The sequence below is a fragment of the Etheostoma spectabile genome, chromosome 11 (genome assembly GCF_008692095.1).
Source record: "Etheostoma spectabile isolate EspeVRDwgs_2016 chromosome 11, UIUC_Espe_1.0, whole genome shotgun sequence".
Taxonomy (NCBI): Eukaryota; Metazoa; Chordata; class Actinopteri; order Perciformes; family Percidae; genus Etheostoma; species Etheostoma spectabile.
This window is the reverse complement of record NC_045743.1, coordinates 15,896,712-15,911,030: the sequence shown is the minus strand read 5'-3', so window position 1 is coordinate 15,911,030 and position 14,319 is coordinate 15,896,712. Positions and strand designations below refer to the sequence as shown.

Here is a 14,319-nt window from a genome sequence, read left to right as displayed (position 1 = left end):
TGTCCATTCAACCACTAATACATGGTAACATTTTTCAATCTGCCAAGAAGCTTGCAAGCCAAACCCCTTCTTTCCTCAATAACCAAAGGCAGAAATACTATTCTCGACTAGGAGATATATTGTATTTAACGGAAATGGACACCTAATCTGGGAACCAAAACTAAAAAAATAAACCAGAGGTTGATTTGTGTTCCCAGACCAGTACTCGCATTTAAAACATGGGTCCAGACTTATGAAAACAAGTACTTCTGCCATATATAGTGATGACACTTCGAAGAGGCCTGTAAACTCATTGTCAGTCTGTGCACAGAAAGTGTTTATCCAAAGTCTGGGTCTGAACTACAAACAGGGCATCAGTGGGACCCCATGTTATTTTTTAATATGGTAAAATGTTACATATCTCATGATTTCTGAAAAGTTATGATGATGACACTCAAATAATGTTTCCCATGTAAAATGTCACCAAATTGATGCCATACTACTACTACTACTACTACTACTACTAATAATAATAAAAATAATAATATATTTTTATTTAAAAGTGCCTTTCTCTACTAGTCTAAATCCTTCGCGCTGCACTTCCGGGAGATTGCTCCGGTACCACAGGAAATTGCAGTGGCTCCCTGCGGAGTTCAGCACCGCCCATGTGAAATGCCATTAAATAGCATAAAACCAGAGAACATTTTCCTCCTATCCTCGAATGCCATGTAAAGTAGCCATACCCTACTTCAGGGCGCTTTGGAAGACGGTCTGGTAAACCTAGACCACTGTCATACTGACTTACAAAACAGTTAAATAAAGTGGAACAAAGATTGCAACACCTTAAAACTGACATTAACATTCCTCCTGTACAACCACTGATCGTGATTCATCAGTCAGTGACATATACAGTAAAGGCCCTTTACTGTTTACTGTGGTGCTCATAAGTGTATAAACCCATGTTACAGTTGACGAAAAAGAGGAAAAAAAAATGTAATATTGATCTGAATGCCTTAATTAAAACAATAGGAAAATACAACCTTTAAGGACACCAATTAACATTTTTCTTTTATCTTCTTTTTAGTCAACTTTAGCATAAACTTATGAGCACCACTGTATACTGTGCTGAACATCCAGGCTAGGTGAGACACAAGCTAACTTAAACACTAAAAACTTTATGCATCCATTTGAAAGATTTGTACTATACGTGGATAAATTACATATATTTATACATCAAATATAGACTACAGTGCTGTACATAGCCTAACAAACACATTGGTCTGTTTGCCTTCAGGGACTCCTCTTAACAACAGCTGCAAGAAGCAACAGGAGCCAAAAGACCCCGAACGGCTTTGAGAGAAGAGGAGAAGCTGAGGCTGACTGAAGAGGTCTGCGATACCATCCTTGATCGCACCGAAGCAAGGTTCTCTTTCACTGGCCACCTTGTGAATGCTAACTTACTGCAAGCAGATATGTTTGAAAGGTACTGCCATTCATTTCCTGACGAGGCTCTGAATGCCACTGTGAACGCATACCCCATGCTAAACAAGCCAAAGCTCAAGACAGAACTTTCTCCGATCTATAAGAATCCTGAATTCAAGGGCTGCTGTGGCGCACTGGCACTGTACCAGGTTCTCATGAGCTCCAACCTCCAAAAGACATTCTCTGAGACTGTGAATCTGTTGAACATCCTCATAACTACTCCCATGACAACAGCTAAAGCTGAGAGATGTTTCTCAACTTTGATGTTAGTTAAGACATTCCTGCAAAATTCACTGGATCAGGAACGTCTGAATGCACTGATCATGCTTTCCATTAAAAGGGAACTAGTCCTCAACATGCCTGATTTCAATGAGAAAGTCATTGACCGCTTTGCTGCATTGAAAGAAAGAAGAGCACAGTTTCAGTACAAGTTATGTAGTCTCTCTCTCACACACCCCACACACACACACACACACATACACACTGTGTCCTCCTGCGTCCCTGTGTGATACAGGACAGTATATGTAAAGCACATATCGATGTCTCCAAAGAAAGTAGTGTTGATATCAAAAAAAATTCTCTGCTAATAATTAAAACTGCAGAAATTAATGGAGTCCATTCAAGGCAGAGAAATGCGGGACTGTAGTGCAAATCGGCAATGTAAAATTAACTGTTAACTTTAGCGATTAGCGTTAGCATAGCAAGCTAGTGATTTTTTTAAAAGTTTCAATTAAATAAATTGTTGCAAGTATATATGTACAAGACTGTTCAGTGCACAAAACAAGACTGTCAGTCATAAATCAATTATTTAAGCCGAAAATACTTACATTTATGGGTCTCTCTGCTCAATGTGGCAGCCATTGTTGCTTGTTGCGCAACATATATGGCTACCCCTTTACAAGGGGTTAAAAAAAAGTCAGATCGCATCCTCACTCAGGTACAAGGGCCATATACCCCTTCGTCACCCCATTGTCTTAACCCTAGCCCTAGATCAAAATCAGTGTAGGGACAGCCGTCAGTGTTGAGTGAATGCGCAAAACCCAGGGGAAGGAGTAAGGGGTAGGGGTAAGCTAGAGAAAGGAGATTCAGCCTTAACACTTTGGATTTTGGCATGCAGGGCGTGTAAAATGTCATGTAAGAGATTGTGTACCATAGATATATTTTCTATATCTATGTGGTGGACAATAGCCACAGTCTTATTTATGTGAAAAACTATAGCTCAGCTAAAATGAGTTATTAACAGTCTAACTCTTTCAGACCAAAACAGCCCTACATTAAAACAAGATACAGGGCTGCGGTGGTGTGTTGCAATGAGACAGTTACATAACTTTGAATTTGAAGGCTTCTCAACACTGCACTGTTTATAATACAGGATTGTACACCTTTGGACTCTTATCAAAACAGCAGTTATTACATTGTTCCGTTGTATATTGTGTTGACATTACAAAGTAATGCATTTGTGATTATGAGTGACTCAGATTGCTGAACTTAAGCATGCATTTTTACACAGAACTAAGACTGTGGATTTTGTCCCACATCATTTCAATTTCAATCTTTCTAGAAAGGATCTTTTTGCAGTTGGACTTAATGCATGTAAAACGGGAATATAAATCCTTCAAAGGGAGAGAGACCAGCTTTGCCACTTCCATACCATATACTGTACACTGGTATCCCGAATTAGTTGACTTTACCAGAAATTTGCGTGGAAACCCATTGCCTTAAAGCTTTGGTGCATAGTTTATGTTGCCCCCCCATAATGAATTCTAAGTAATAAGAACAACACTGGGAGCCTGGGAGTATGTCTAACTGGTCTTTTTTGTGGATCTAGAGACGGTGTCTGACCGGGTCCCCTGGGAGATACAGTGGGAGGTGCTGCGGGAGTATGGGGTGAGGGGGTCCCTTCGCCATCCAAACTCTGTACGACCAAAGCAAGAGCTGTGTCCAGGTTCTCGGCAAGAAGTCAGACTCGTTTCAGGTGAGGGTTGGCCTCCGCCAGGGCTGCGCTTTGTCACCAATCCTGTTTGTAGTATTTATGGACAGGATATTAAGGCCTAGTTGGGGTGGGGAGAGGTTGCAGTTCGGTGGGCTGGGGATCTCATTGCTTCTTTTTTGCGGATGATGTGGTCCTAATGGCATCATCAGCTTTTGACCTTCAGCGCTCATTGGATCGGTTCACAGCCGAGTGTGAAGCGGTTGGGATGAGGATCAGCACCTCTAAATCTAAGGCCATGGTTCGCAGCAGGACACCGATGGAGAGCCTTCTTCAGGTAGGGAATGAGTCCTTACCGAAGTGAAGGAGTTTAAATACCTTGGGGTTTTGTTAGCGAGTGAGGGGACCATGGAGCGTGAGATTGGTCGGATAATCAGAGCAGAAGGTGCGGTATTACAGTCAATTTATCGCACTGTTGTGATAAAAAGAGAGCTGAGCCAGAAGGCAAAGCTCTCGATCTACCGGTCAGTTTTCCTTCCTACCCTCACCTATGGTCATGAAGGCTGGGTCATGATCGAAAGATTGAGAGCCAGGGTACAAGCGGCCGAAATGGGTTTCCTCAGGAGGGTGGCTGGCGTCTCCCTTAGAGATAGGGTGAGAAGCTCAGTCATCCAAGAGGAGCTCGGAGTAGACCGGTTGCTCCTTCACGTCGAAAGGAGCCAGTTGAGGTGGTTTGGGCATCTGGTTAGGAGGCCTCCTTGGCGCCTCCCTAAGGAGGTGTTTCAGACACATTCAGCTGGGTGTAGGGCTCGGGGAAGACCCAGGACTAGGTGGAGAGATTATATCTCCAACTTGGCCTGAGAACGCCTCAGGATCCCCTAGTCGGAGCTGGTTGATGTGGCTTGGGAAAGGTGATAAAGTCTGGGGTCCCCTGCTGGAGCTGCTCCCCCCGCGACCCGATAACGGATAAGCGGTCAAAGTTGGATGGATGGTGGAGAACAACACTGTTTGTCACTGTCTTTAGTATCATTAACCTGGTTCAGTTGAGTCCTACTACAATTCAGTCTAAAATGATAACAGGACCACACGCAAACCTCTTGCAACATGAGCTACCACTATTCCTAGCCATCTTCACTGCAAAAAGCTTTTTACCTTACAATTTCGTAGGCAACAACAACTCCACAAGTCAACTCAAGCAACTGAGTGAGCAGAGAGAGACAGTCCAACCCGCAGACTCAGAACCAGAGCTCGCAGACCATGGGATTCACTCAAGAACTCACAGCCCCTCGATGACTAGTGAGTCCTTGTGACTCGTGAGTTCAGTGAATCCCGCGAATCAGCCGGCTGTGAGTGACTCTGAATCAGAAGAGCGAGTGAAGTCTCTCCTCGAGCTCAGAGTAAAGCAAACCAACATCAAAAGCCATTTTTCACTTCTGAAATAACATACAATGTTCTGCAAGTAGCCTAGCTAGGCCTGCTGTAGGTTTGGTGTATACATGTAGTATGTTGAGCAGACAGTGCGTAACATTGCAAGCTTGCCTCGCGGTTCAGGCTCGCCTCTAGCAATCCTGACTCAAGTGACTCGCACAACTCGGTTCAGTTTAGTGAGTGATTCAGAATAACCCGAATCCTTAAAAAGAACCGGGTTTGCCAGGCATATATACACATCACGCTATTTGTGACCGCTAAACAGACCCTCCAATATATAATTATGTTGTTTTCTTTATTACAGAATAGTTTTAAGATCAATGCACTGAATAGATTTTTTCCAGCAACTTAAAGAGGAACAAAGACAATATTCCTTATTAGTAGAGTGAATGGAAAGTTTCATGCAGGTGACAGAGCTACTAACTTTCAATCTGTGAACACGTCACTGCCCAGACCCCACCTGGGTCTGAGTCATGGTGCAAAAATAAACACGAACACTAAATCAAACATGCAAAACTAAAACCCAGATAACATAAATGCATCAACACAACATTAACAGAAAATTATTAAAAAACACTTTAACTTGGACAGAGACCCTTTAAAACATATTTCTTTCCCATGAGCCTTTGCATCATTTCAGGCAGAACAGTTCAAACGACCCAGCCCCTCCCATACAGAAACTTAACATTCTAAGTTATCTCTGCTTAGTATGATCTGTGCACTGCATGCTGTGCACTTTACTGAATGACTACGAATAATGAATATGGAAAGTAATGAATATGGTTTTTAATAAAACATGAAAGAATAAGTAGTGACCACTAAAAAGTGGAATTATAACTAAATCTGGGTTTAAAGTAATACTACAAAGCGCGGTGTACTTGTTTAGATACTGCTTCATTCAAACAACTGAATTATTTAAATAAAAAAGAAACACCCATGCATTGGAAGAATATATCTATCCAATGTTAAATATATGTGGTCTGGTCAGCAAAACTCTTTAAAGTATTGAGTCCACTTTAATTCAATTGACAATTGTTCTATACATATATATATATATATATACACACACACACACACACACACACACACACACACACACACACACACACACACACCAAATAGATAGAGTTATAGCACAAATGTTTAAAAAACAGCTGCTCTACGAGGCAGGGCTTTAGATCTATTTGGTCATTATTAGATAAATTGTGTTCAATGGTTGGCTGTTGGGGAAAAAGGTGGAGTAACAAACAACTTCTTACTTCCTCCCATCCAGATTGGGTTCCCTGCGGGGGTCAACATCCCAATGCATTATGGTCTGTCACCAGGATATAAACCAAATACTGCAGTGATGACATCATGTGTCTGTTTGTTTATGGGGGAGGGGGGTATGGGGGGAGATGGAGAGATGATGGAAGAGAGAAAAACTGGGGACATTTAAGGGTGTTGAGAAAGACAAAGACATAGAACGACTCTGAAGCTGAAGTCAAACAAATAAAACAAGATGTGGTCATGATCATAAATCATGAAAAAGCAAACGTTATCCACTTTTCCTCCTTTTTGTTTGTTTAGCCCGCAGTATTCACTGAATAATCAAACACTCACAGTTTGCATTTACTGGCTGTTTGCTTTCCGAACTCTGCTTAGTCTATGGATGAGCTTTTCAATTAAGTGCAGCTTCCATCTGTGTATTATTCTTTAAGGTTGACAGATGCCTGGGTTAGTTTGTATCGCAAATCTCCAAATAGCCAGATACAGTTACAATCTTTTTGTGTATTTGATGTATTCTTTGTTTTGGGTTTAGTCAGGTTTTGGCTTTTACCATCATTTTCATTTGGGGAAAAGCTTGTGACATGTGGGGGACAGCTATTGATACCTGCAATATTAGATGTAGGAGGTCCCTACAGAAAATACATGTTTCAGTAATGGGCAGTGTATATGATGTCTCCAAAACATGCTTGTAACTTATGAGAAATATGGTGAAAATGGTACAGATACTGTATGTAAAAAAAAAAAAGAAAAACATACTGTGGTACAAGCAATCAAAAAAAGTGAAAAATGTAGTTAATTTCTATAATCAGAAATGGTGACAAAAAAATTACAAGCAACAAATGTAGAAAGTTGACCAAACTGTACTTTAAGTTAGAATAACAAATTATAAATAAAGAATAAATAATTGTGATGATGCAGTATTAAACGCATATATTGCTTAAAGCAGGGGCTCTGATAAACAACTTAGAAGTATTATTTGGACAAAAATAAAACAAACAAAAAAAAGTCAAATTAAGTCGAGGCCAACATCGATTTATATTTTTCATTCAGTTTGAAAATTAACTAACATAAAAACGGGCCTTTTGCTGGTTTTGAAATACAGCAGCAGCCACATGAACAACCACTTCACGTGCTTCTTGAAGTCAGTAAAGCTAAATGATTATATCCTAAATGTTGGCAAGTTTCTGTGAATACTCTTGAGATTCTAAAGATCTACCGTTAAATCAATATGATAGTTAACGTCAGTTTTTAAAAGGAGGTCAGAAAAACAAAAAAGTAGGTGGAATTCGGTGACTTGAACTAAAATGTATACAGTAAGTTGTAATCAAACTAAAGCACTCGGAAAGTAATGCAAGGCATGGAACGATTTACTTTTTACATTGTTACAGCTGATAAGACTGCCAGAGCTTTCAAGTTAATAGATAACATCCAAATCCCTTTGTCACCCTTTCCATATGGTTAAAGAAAAAAACAACAACAATCCTCATTCCCATGACAATAACAGTGGAAGTGGTCCATGAGGTGTATATGACACACTTGGAAGTTTCCAGTCTATCCGTTATAATTCAATGGTTAGAGATCTGAATCACTCATATCTGTGGTGTACTGTAGCTAATGGTTGTATATGTGGTTAGGGGCCATGTTGCTCTCACGCTCTCTTGGGCTCTCTTGTGATTTTTCTTGCACATTTCCGAAGCAAATGGCAATGAGTAAGGTCTCACAGAGACGGGGTGGGGGTGGGGGTGGGGGGTATCAGAATCTCCAGGGGACGGCACCCACTCCAAAACTTTGCATTTCACAGCTTTTTGATATCTTAAAGTATCAAACATCCATGAAGTCTGCACAAAATTAGCCGCTAAAACAAATAAACAGAAGTAAAACATTTCAGATTTAAACAAAGAAAGCAACAAATTGCCTTCATGTGTATTGTAATAATGTGTTCTCATGCATGACAATTACCCACTACTGAGCAACTTAATCTTTTCTGTGAAACATCTGTGACGCTGAGAGACAGACGTTGGCAGTAGCTGCTCCAGTGGCTACCAAATGGATGAAAGATAACGGCACAATAAGTTAGCCTACTCAGTTGCACAATGATTTATGCCACATTTCAAACCAGGTCTGAATGGTTAGAAATACTGAGATGCCTTTGAAGATATCTAGAACTAATCCAGCTAAGAAATCATTCCATCTTTCCTCAAACTGTGACCTCATCTCCCTGGAGGAGGGGGGAGGAGGAGGAAGAGCGGAAAGCAAAGGGGGGAGGGAAACAGAAAAGCTGTTGACAGAGATTAGAAATGTGTTTGTTTCCTTTTGTAGATTTCAACTTTTTAATAAAATACATGTATGAAAGCCTTATTGTGCATTAAGTGCCATAGTGTAGAGTGCTGCAAGATTTACAGATCAATACTGTAGGTTCAGCAAAAGCAGTCCCAGACACACAACAATCATAAAAAATAAAGGTGAATACATGACTAAACAGGGTGAAAGATATGAAAGAATTGGATTCATCATATTGGCATCCCCCTCCTTATACTTATGAACATGTCACAAGACTGAAAGTGTAACCCATGGCTTCAATTTCTCTTCTTCTTTTTTCCAAATTTTTCCACAGAAGATTCACCAGCATGCATCATTGTGGGTTCCCACCCCTTGCCTTACAGAAACAAAAAGCATCCTGCAATTAGGCGGTCCTCATCAACTCATAAAGACTGAAATGTTTTACTACCAGAAGGTTGCCCTTTGACTGCGGAGAATGTGGTAAATTTCAGGGGTAAACCAGGGACGTTCCGTGATAGCACAAGTTTATGATTGATAATTTCTTTATGTCTAAACTTGATGGATGATGTAAAAAGCAAATGCTAACTATCCAGGTATCAGGAGAATGTTGCAATTTTGATTAGGCGTTGTCCAGACTGAAATATCTCAACAACTATTAGACAGATTGATACAAACATTTGTACAGACCTTCATGGTGCCCAGAGGATGAAGCCTTCTGACTTTGTTGATCTCCTGACATTTGGAGTTTTGAGGGAAATGTATCAAATCTTATTGTATAGATTTCCGTGAAATGGGGTATATACACATGTATGCTCCCCTCAGGATGAACTATGGTAAGTCTGGTGATCCTCTGACATTTCCTTTAGCGTCATCATAAAGAACAATTTGAATGTGTCCTACACACCTAAACACCTGCAAAACTAATCTCATACCCATCTGTCTCAGCTGAACCTGTTGTTTAGTGCTAATTAACACTTGTTTTCTTTAACGCTAAAACAAGAGGGTTAACAACATTATACCTAACACAGCAACACAACAGTGTGCTGAACACAGCAATTTGCTGAAGGCACTGCTGTGCGTAAGTAGAGCTTTACAGAGCCGCTACCATTGTATTGAGGTACTGTATATCCCATGTCCCTTATTTGATAGCTCCTCGACTCCTCGGTCCTCAGCTGAACTGGAAGTTGTTCTGTCACTCATTAGGGAAAGGCCGTCTCAAAGCTCTTATTTCTGCCCCGAGGACCAAGGAGCGAGCATCGAGAAGGGATCCCAGAGGAGCTATAGCCAAGGATACACAAGAGCAGCCTTCCTGGAGGACGTGCAGTTGAAGGAGTTGCTAATTCCTCCCAAACAGCTGACGAATTCATGGGACGCTTCAGAGGAAAGGACGTCTCATCCCTCTTAACCACATCTGCTCGTTGCCTCTCTCCTCCCATGAGGATTCAATTTAAGCGACATGAGATGCAGCTTTAGTCTTGTTTTAACATCAATTCAAGGCATTTCCATTGGTCAAGTTAATGGAATCTCTTCACCAATAACTTCCATAAGACCTGTTTAATGTGACATGATTATATTTTCAGTTAAGTAGATGAGGACTGTTTAACAACATCAGAAAAAAGAGGATACTATGATCCAAATTTGACTAAAAAGAGGCTGCCCTTGAAATTGGACACAGCTATATAGACCAACTGTGGTAAAGTGCATGGCATTATAAACTATAGTCTCTTGCAGAAACCTAATGTGCATTCCTGTTTTTGTGACAGAAAATATTCTACTAAATGTGCTTAAAGTGAAGGGAATGGACACATGGAGAAACATCAGGACATTAGATGCAGGGGTCAGAAAGAGGAATGCAAGACATTTTAAAAATGGAAAACACTGTGTGTAAGAACGGCATGAAAAGAATAGTGTAAGACGAGAAGAACAAGCAAGCGGAGACTGCTCTGGGATGTTGCAATAATATGTGAGATATTGGCTAATTATTCAGTGCAAGGACACCTCATGGTACTAAACCCCAGTGAGAAAGGGGGAGAGAAGAAAGAAAGTAAGGTCAGACAGCACCTAAAGGGTAACATTTTGAGAAGATTTGAAAAAGAGAGGGGCTTAGAAAGAAAAAGTTGGATGAAAATGTGCAGCAGCTGTACATAGACTTCGCAGCTGTCCTTTCTCAGGATGATCACTCTGAGTGTGTTGCAATCACAAAGTTACAGTTTGTTTTCCACACATCAGCAAAAAACTCAACTAGCTCTTCAAAAGTTTCTCAACTCTTCATTCACTCGCATCACGTCGACTCTATTACACTCACTTCACCCACTGTCTCTTATTATTCATATCTTCATCTCAACTGTAAGTTTCTCAAACAGGTTTTCACAGTTGTTCTCTAAACTTGACTCAATACTTTCAATTCCCAGTTTCTTTCATGCACTCTTTCTGACCTTTCACATTTCAGGATGTTCAGGATCAGGATCTTTCCAAACATCCAAACAAGATGTATCTGTTCCAGTGTCTGCAAGCTTTCTGCTAAATCCAAGTTGAGAAGTTTACTAGGGACAAAATACATAGAAATCCGTACATTGTCTCATACAATCATACACTGTAAATGCCTGTAATACCTGCGTTTTTTTTCACGGCCATCCAAACAAAGAGCAGAAAAGCTCTTTATAACACACAGAGGGAGTGGGATTTCATTCTCTCCTCAGGACGCTATTACTCCACTATTTCTTTACAAAGCAACTATGTGTTTGCTTCTTTATTATATTTCTGATTATCAAGTACAGCCCCTTTAATGCAGAGAAGCTCGAGTCACATGGAGAAGAAGTCTGTTTTGTGTCTCGGACTGTCTCAACAACGTGACCAAGCTGCATACAGGAAATGATTGTTGCAGGTTTCATTGTGACCATCTTGCGTGATTCATTTTTAATGGCAAATTACCATTTAAAACCAGGCTTTATAACCATAAGAATGTTGTATATTTGTATGTACAGCCACAGCGAGCTTGCACAATAACCAGAAAATGGCTTAAAAGACGTGATTTCCGGCTTCATAAACATTCATCCCGGCATTGCAGTAGCTGCAGTGGTTTAGAGATGGTAACCACAGGGAAATTATTTCACTTTGGGGGTAGTCGTGTGAGGGAGTCGTAATTAAATGATGGTGAAAAAGCTACTTTACCCAGTTGTCGGACAAACTTGAAAGAATGTCAAAGTATGGATGAAAAAATCAAAGAGCACCAAAACAAGCCACCACCCAGTGGAAGTATTACATCTAGTGGTTAGCGCGTTCAGTTGGTTTCAGTGGACAATTACATTTTAATGTAACCTGACTATCTCACTACATTAGACTGATATGATTACCTCATTATTACGGCATGATGAAGTTTCTTCTCCTCTGCTATGAGTCCCGAAGCTGATTGTCCCTGTGCGGTCCAAATTTTGCAATTTTCTGTTGTCACGAGCTCTAAGTTCAACTTCAACATAGAAAAACATCATTGTCAATGCCTCAACGGATAATAAGAAACACACTAGAGATGTAAAACTGTGGTCAGTAGTATCAGATGACCTTTTCACCTCTTCACCTATGCATGACGTTGCCATCAGACAAACATGTCTATATATACTATAGATGAATGAATGCTGAGGGCTTAGGGAGGGAGAAGATGAATAGAAAGAAAGACCATAAAGTAGTGTTAACTATCAGAGGAAGATTAGTTAAAAACAAGCAGATTGCCTTTACACTGAGTCTGTAATTGAAAACACATGTGGGGATGCTCTGCTCAGAAGTGATGTTTTCTTACTTCTTGGGCTAAACACATTGTAAAACATGTACCCTCGCAAAATTAATAAATGAATGCAGGGCTTCAGTCAAGGTGACCTGCAAGTATCCCTTTGATAAAATGACTCTGAGCTACTTACAGAAAGAAAATTGTTGAGTCTTTGAGTTTTATCAATCTTCTCTGTCTTGGTTTCAAAGAGAAGAAACCACAGACAGTGTTATGGCATGTTCACATTCCAGCCAACAGTTTTCCCATGCATGGGACAAAATGCAACAGATGAGTCCAATGGTGTATCAAACTAATTTCCTCCTAAATCATTTTGCAGGGAGGAAATGCTCAATAAGAGACAGTGTGAACACGAGCCAAATGATGCCCTACATAAATCCCCTCACCCCCAAAAATGTGCGTAGATCCCACACCAAAAGATAACCCCAGGGCCCCGAATTAGAGACCCTGCCCCCTTTTCACTATGGCTTGATTGCTAGTTTTTGCCAGCTGCTGGGTTAATTTTTTTTTCCTGTTGTAACATTTGAGCTCAAAACTTGAAAAAGGAAAAAATGCCCCAGTGTGCCGTTTTTTTTTTTGCAGGAATGGATCTCTTAAAAGTGCTTTATGTGAACGCTCTTACTGTCTGTAAGCCCAAACGCTGTCAGCGGTTGTTTGAACATTTGTTGGGGGACATTTTTTAAAAAGGTGCCACACTTGTGGTAATGTCTAGCCCTCCCAGGGTTTCGAAAAATTTTTTTTGGGGAAAAAAAATGCCGGTCCTGCAACTTCTAGGGTAAGAAACCTGCAGGAAGATCAGCTAAATTTTTCCGTTCTAAATGATATTCAACGAGCTAAACTTTTTTTGACTCTGTTTTGGCAAACAGCTATAAATAAGCCTAGCTATCAGCCCTTTACCCAAGCAACTGGCGGCTCATGAATTAATGAGCGAGGAAACATGTTCAGACTTACCCTTTTTGGTTGGCCTGTTTCCTCTTTTTTTCTTTTCCAGTGCAAGCTGACGAAAAAAGGGTTTTGGGGCAGTTCTTTTCACTTTCCAACATAACCAAAACCCTACTGTATGGCAAAATGTTTCAAAAAATGCAAGAAAAAACATTTTGTGTGGCAGGCACCTTTAAAAAACTTGATGATGCAAAAAGAGAAATTGGGGACTCACCATCCCCAGATTTTTCAACCTCAAAAGTCAGAAGTCACAAAAGCTTGGGGGAAAAAGGGAAAAAAATGAGTGAAAAGACAAAATTGAAGGTTATTAGGTTTTCCATTAAAAAGGGGTGGCCCATTTTTTAACAATTTTTTTTTTTCCAAAATGGGGGAAAAAAAAGGAAAAAAGGCAGCAAAAGGAAAACCCAAACCAAATGCCTAACTAAGGGTTTTTCAAAAATAATAATTTTAAAAAATGTAACAAGGCTTTTCCCCCTGAGGAAAAATGTTTTTAAAACAAAACCGTCAATAGGGGACAGACAAGACACTTCTTTTTTTAGATTTGTTAAAGACTTTTAAAAAATAAGACAACGATCCGCACAGGAGAAAATATCAATGATTAAAAAATGAAAAAGAAGGACCAGAGAGTAAAACAAAAAAAAAAGAAAGGGGTGATCTTTGACCTGCACTTACAAAAGTTAGCCACTACAGTAAAATCTTTTTTGGAATTAAACACTTTCCAACTTAAAATTACACAGGGAGATTTCCAGACACTGGCCTTGCCCAACCCTGAGATCCTACCCGGACTGTATAAAACCTGTGGGCCCAAATTAATGCAGGGCTTTAACGCCTGTAGAAAGCTGTGTGTTAACCCTAAAGACAAATCACTGCAAAAAAGCCCAAAACCCCCTTATATTTCTGTTAGGTATGAACTTGCAAAATAAAGGGAAAAGGGCTTTCCTTCAGGGAAAAAAACACTGTGATCTCCCCTTGTTTTTCAATTAGTGATTTCATTATGTTCAAGACCCCTGGACTTTCAGACCCTTTTTGGGCATTTGGTTGTATAAGTGACTAAAACAGCAGTAAAATTATATGAGGTTTGAGTTCAATGATGGTGGATTTTAATTTTCTCCTGGTTGAATTCAAGGGGAGAAAGCCCAAGGACACCGGGGCTGCACCCTGTAGCCAAAAGGGTCCCCAACCCCAGAATTTTTAAAGTAATGCAATTAAGATTGCAGGGGTTACTTTTTAA

At 40.2% G+C, this 14,319-nt stretch overlaps 1 long non-coding RNA gene across 1 annotated transcript; it reads left to right on the top strand.

The window, feature by feature from the left end:
* Window positions 1-4,749: 4,749 nt before the first annotated feature.
* Window positions 4,750-14,296, top strand: LOC116698227 (uncharacterized). Its single transcript, XR_004334166.1, has 3 exons — window positions 4,750-4,896; window positions 5,124-5,127; window positions 14,286-14,296. It is a non-coding gene; the product is annotated as an uncharacterized LOC116698227 (long non-coding RNA).
* Window positions 14,297-14,319: the final 23 nt, after the last annotated feature.